Source organism: Oryx dammah, unplaced genomic scaffold (genome assembly GCF_014754425.2).
Source record: "Oryx dammah isolate SB20612 unplaced genomic scaffold, SCBI_Odam_1.1 HiC_scaffold_20, whole genome shotgun sequence".
NCBI classification, from domain to species: Eukaryota; Metazoa; Chordata; class Mammalia; order Artiodactyla; family Bovidae; genus Oryx; species Oryx dammah.
In genome coordinates this window covers 4,231,446-4,237,445 of record NW_024070204.1, presented here as the reverse complement: position 1 = coordinate 4,237,445, position 6,000 = coordinate 4,231,446, and positions in this window count along the sequence as shown.

Genomic DNA, 6,000 nt, shown 5'->3' with positions numbered 1-6,000 from the left:
TTGTTCTGACTTGCGGTCCTTCCTGGCGGTGCAGGCATCGCTCAGCCAAGATGGCTGCCAGCGAGGAGGATTCTGGGAGGCGGCAAGCCGTAGGGAGCGCAACCACTCTTTTCTCTTGACCTTCCCCGCGCGCTCTTCCGGATGGTGGTAGCTCCTTCGTTCTGTGTTCATTAACACGCCCTCTCCTTTAAGATAACTCACGCAATTTCAATCAGTGGTTCCACTAGCATTCTTAGGGGCATCTGTATTTTCTATAGAAAAAAAAAAAAGTTTTGAAACCTCACCGACATTTCTTGGGTGGTCAGACTCTAAAATACCATCTATGGGATACCTGGCTGGTTTCATCATTGCTACCCTGAGTCAGGAGACAAGGCCCAGGGGTGCAAGGAGCCATGCAAAGCCACAAAAGGAAGGCAGATGTTCCCCACTCAGCCTCCACCCGAGACACTCTGGGTCAGTGACCCCGGGTGACCTGCCCTGCGGTCCGTTAACAGGGGAGGGTGGACTTGCCCAGTGCTCCCCTAAAACCTGGGAGCTGGGGGCCCCTTCCCAGACCCCTCGGAAACCCAGCCACCACCAGCGGACGCAGCCTTTGCCTCGTGGAAACTTCTTCCTTGCAAAACACGGGGAGCATGTGAAATACGCTTTGATGCCCTCCGGTTTCTTTTCTCTCCTAAACCTGTGTTTCTGTGTCTGAGTGGATGCGTGGGTGGTTCTGGGCTCAAGACCAAGGTGTAGAGCGCCACCTGCTGGGAAGGTTAGGCGGCTGCAGACCCCAGCTTGAAGTAGAGCAAGGGAACCGATGAGGTCAATGTATTTTCCATCGAAAACTCTGGCATGAAATGAAATAGAAAAATACGTATGTATCAACTCGAGCCGGGCACAAGGGTTTTATTATCTGAAGATTCTGTTCTCCCTCTCTTTTCTCTCCCCTTGGTCAGATTGTGGAATTTGAATGGAAAGGAACGCCAGGTAAGGACAAAATGCAAAGCTCGACCTGTGAAAAAGAAATCATTCGTGATGACATGTCCCTTTTCTTCAGTTCACTGACAGGGGGACACGCACAGCGCTGTAGTGAACATGGATCGCCAACAAGGCCCTGCTGTACGGCACAGGGAGCTCTGCTCAGCGTTACGTGGCAGCCTGGATGGGAGGGGAGTTTGGGAGACAATGTGTCTGCTGTCCACCTGAAACTATCACAACATCGTTAATCAGTGATGTTGCTGTTTAGTTCCTCAGTCATGTCTGACTCTCTGCAACCCCATGGACTGGGGCCCACCAGGCTCCTCTGTCCATGGAATTTCCCAGGTAAGAATACTGGAGTGGGTTGCCATTTCCTTCTCCAGGGGATCTTCCTGACCCAGGGATCAAACCTGTGTCTCTTGCATTGGCAGCTGGATTCTTTACCACTGAGCCCTCAGTTCAGTTCAGTTCAGTCATTCAGTCGTGTCTGACTCTTTGCGACCCCATGAATCACAGCACACCAGGCCTCCCTGTCCATCACCAACTCCCGAAGTTCACTCAGACTCATGTCCATCGAGTCGGTGATGCCATCCAGCCACCTCATCCTCTGTCATCCCCTTCTCCTCCTGCCCCCAATCCCTCCCAGCATCAGACTCTTTTCCAATGAGTCAACTCTTTGCATGAGGTAGCCAAAGTATTGGAGTTTCAGTGTCAGCATAATTCCTTCCAAAGAAATCCCAGGGCTGATCTTCAGAATGGACTGATTGGATCTTGCAGTCCAAGGGACTCTCCGCCACCACAGTTCAAAAGCATCAATTCTTCAGCGCTCAGCCTTCTTCACAGTCCAACTCTCACATCCATACATGACCACAGGAAAAACCATAGCCTTGACTAGACGGACCTTAGTCGGCAAAGTAATGTCTCTGCTTTTGAATATACTATCTAGGTTGGTCATAACTTTTCTTCCAAGGAGTAAGTGTCTTTTAATTTCATGACTGCAGTCACCATCTGCAGTGATTTTGGAGCCCCCCAAAATAAAGTCTGACACTGTTTCCCCATCTATTTCCCATGAAGTGATGGGACCGGATGCCATGATCTTCAGGGAAGCCCTATTAACCAGCTATTGTTGTTTTCAGTGGCTAAATTGTATCCAACTCTTTTTGACCCCATGGACTGCTGCATGCCAGGTTCCTTTGTCCTTCACTATTTCCTGGGGTTTGCTCAAATTCATGTTCATTGAGTCAGTGATGCTTATCTAACCATTTCATCCTCTGCCATCCCCTTCTCCTTTTGCTTTCAATCTTTCTCAGCATTAGGGTCTTTTACAATGAGTCAACTCTTTGAAACAGGTGGACAAAGTATTGCAGCTTCAGCTTCACCGTCAGTCCTTCCAATGAATATTCGGGACTGATTTCCTTTAGGATTGACAGGTTTGTTCTTCTTGCAGTCCAAGGGACTTTCAAGAGTCCTCCAGCACCACAGTTCAGTTCAGTTCAGTTCAGTCGCTCAGTCGTGTCCGACTCTTTGCGACCCCATGAATTGCAGCACGCCAGGCCTCCCTGTCCATCACCATCTCCCGAAGTTCACTCAGACTCACGTCCATCGAGTCCGTGATACCATCCAGCCATCTCATCCTCTCTCGTCCCCTTCTCCTCCTGCCCCCAATCCCTCCCACCATCAGACTCTTTTCCAATGAGTCAACTCTTCGCATGAGGTGGCCAAAGTACTGGAGTTTCAGCTTCAGCATCATTCCCTCCAAGGAAATCCCAGGGCTGATCTCCTTGAGAATGGACTGGTTGGATCTCCTTGTAGTCCCAGGGACTCTCAAGAGTCTTCTCCAAAACCACAGTTCAAAAGCATCAATTCTTCAGCGCTCAGCCTTCTTCACAGTCCAACTCTCACATCCATACATGACCACTGGAAAAACCATAGCCTTGACTAGACAGACCTTAGTCGGCAAAGTAATGTCTCTGCTTTTGAATATACTATCTAGGTTGGTCATAACTTTCCTTCCAAGGAGTAAGCGTCTTTTAATTTCACGGCTGCAGTCACCATCTCCTGTGATTTTGGAGCCCCCAAAAATGAAGTCTGACACTGTTTCCACTGTTTCCCCATCTATTTCCCATGAAGTAATGGAACTGGATGCCATGTTCTTTGTTTTCTGAATGTTGAGCTTTAAGCCAACTTTTTCACTCTCCGCTTTCACTTTCATCAAGAGGCTCTTTAGTTCCTCTTCACTTTCTGCCATAAGGGTGGTGTCATCTGCATATCTGAGGTGATTGATATTTCTCCCAGCAATCTTGATTCCAGCTTGTGTTTCTTCCAGTCCAGCGTTTCTCATGATGTACTCTGCATAGAAGTTAAATAAATAGGGTGACAATATACAGCCTTGACGTACTCCTTTTCCTATTTGGAACCAGTCTGTTGTTCCATGTCCAGTTCTAACTGTTGCTTCCTGACCTGCATACAGATTTCTCAAGAGGCAGGTCTGGTGGTCTGGTTAGAAAGCATCAATTCTTCGGTGCTCAGCCTTCTTTATGGTCCAAGTCTCACATCTGTACATGACTACTGGAAAAACTATAGCTTTGACTATATCTTTGTCGGCAAAGTGATGTCTTTGCTTTTTAATACACTGTCTAGGTTTGTCATAGCTTTACTTCCAAGGAGCAAGTGTCTTTTAATTTCATGGCTGCAGTCACTGTCCATGGTAATTTTGGAGCCCAAGAAAAGAAAAAACTGTCACTGTTTCTACCTTTTTCCCTTTGATTTGCCATGAAGTGATGGGACCAGATGCCGTGATACTCCAATATAAAATAAAAAAGCTTTTAAGAATGTGATATTTAGCTAAAGAAAGCCAGAAAAAAAGGAAGCAAACCTACAGTTTCTGAAATTGTATTATTTTTCATTTTACCTTAGTTTTTCCTATGCCAATATCTCTCTTTAGAAATTAAAGTCATGCACTGCAAAATTGCATCCAAATCCAGAAAATTCATTTCCCTGTCACTAATCAAATAGTTTATGAGCAGAAGACCCATTAAAAATATTATTCTGGATGATCTGGCAAAATTGTAGGAGCTAAATTTCAGTCTCTTTAAAAATACAGAATAGGAAAGGTCAAGAGAGAGTGCTTTAAAAATTCTATTTTCTGCTCCACTGCTGATTTAATAGACAGATTTTCAATGTGCACATCAAGGCTGCTTCCCAGTTGCAGATATTCAGGGCGGAGGCTTGACCCTGCAGGCAGCCCTTCGGTTCAACCCAGGTTCCCTGAGTCTCAGGCAGGAACAGCTATGACCTGACCTGCAGGAGGCGTGGACCACACTTCATCCAGAACTCCTGAAGGATTTTAAGGCAGGACACGGTCCAGTTTGGTTTTCTCCCTCGGCTGATGACACAGCTCCGGAGCAAATACCATCACCCTGGAGCAAGCTGTCTCGACTACAGAACCCAACCCTGCTTTTCTAGATGTTTCCACAGTAACAAGACTCTGGAGGAAGCACACTCTACATGGGCAAGTTCTCTCCAATATCTGAGGGTGACGGGAGAACAGAAGTCCTGCCAGCCTCAGGATGACTGAGGGGAAGCATCTCAGTGACGGGGCTGGAGATCACCTTCCTCTGCCTGGTCGGGAGTGAGAGCTGGCAGCTTGCTTCACTTAACAAAATGCCTCTTTGTGAAAACTTCCCCATCCCGGCCCCCCCCACCGCCACAAAGTTGAGGCAAAGGTTGAAAAACATACAGGGCTACAGACGGGTCAGGGGACCTTTCTCCTGCAGAAACACACAGACACTTACCATGGTTCCCTACGAAGGATGCTTCTGGAGGTCAGTCATGGGTTCCAAGTCCAAACACTTGCAAATGACTGTTGGTTTCTGTTGAAAAGTCTTGATCCCAGGTAGGTGGTTGGTGGGCAGGCTGAGCTGGGGCTTTCCCCATTGCATGCGGGGCAGGTCCCTGACCTCTGAGGGACAAACTGGGTGAGGTGCCCGGGGCGGGGCTGACTGCCTGGCACTCCTGTGATGGGCCTTGTCTTGTCAGTTGTCCCACACACCCCAGTCCCTCCAGAGTCCACGTGATCAAGGTGACTTCAGTACAGGGGGAGCAGATGGGTCTAAATGGACAGACAGCATCTCAGCGTCCCCACAAACAAGGTGACCTCACCGAGGACGCAGTGATTGCCTGTACACCCTAACCCTGGAAACCTCACAGGGAGATTTTCCATAAAGAACTGTCCCCAAACTTTAAATGTGACTGTTACTCAAAAATCACAAGGGTTATCTCCTTTCTTCCCTGGTGGCCTAGATGGTAAAGAGTCTGCCCGCAATGCAGGAGACCCAGGTTCGATCCTTGGGTTGGGAAGATCTCCTGGAGAAGTCCTGGCAACCCACTCCAGGACTCTTGCCTGGGAAAATCCCCCGGACGGAGGAGGCTGGTGGGCTGCAGTCCATGGGGTCACAAAGAGTCAGAGATGACTGAGCGACTTCACTTTTTCACCTCCTTTCTGGTTTTGCTGCATTTTTACTAATGATGGTTTTAAGGATCTGTTAACGACTGGTGTGGGCTTGGACTGTAGGGAAACATAAAGCAAACACCCACCGAGTTGGGAGCTGAGGTGTGCAGGCTGCCTGGGGTGACAGCTGGGTGGAGACTGGACAACACTGGGCTGCCCCCAGCTGCACCCCCAGCGAGCTGCAGGCTCAGGGGAGTTGGTGGAGAGCAGGCCCCCGCGGAGACCACCCAGGGGGCTCCATTCCCTCCAGGGGACCAGCGAGCAGCAGCCCCAGGGCCTTCTGGGACCACTTCCCCAGGCAGAAATGCACTCCGGAGACAGAGCCAGCGCCTCGACAGCTGCTAACCCCAAGGCCGTCAGACGGAGCAGAGCACAGCAGGGAAGGTCCCTGGCGTCCCTAGTCCTCCACCTGAGCCGGGCTGGGCATCTCTGCAAGGAAATCCAGAGCCTGCTCAGAGCTGCCTGGAACTGCAGGACCCGGGTGACGGGGTAGACTGTGTGTCAGCTGTTTCAATGGTTAATTCACT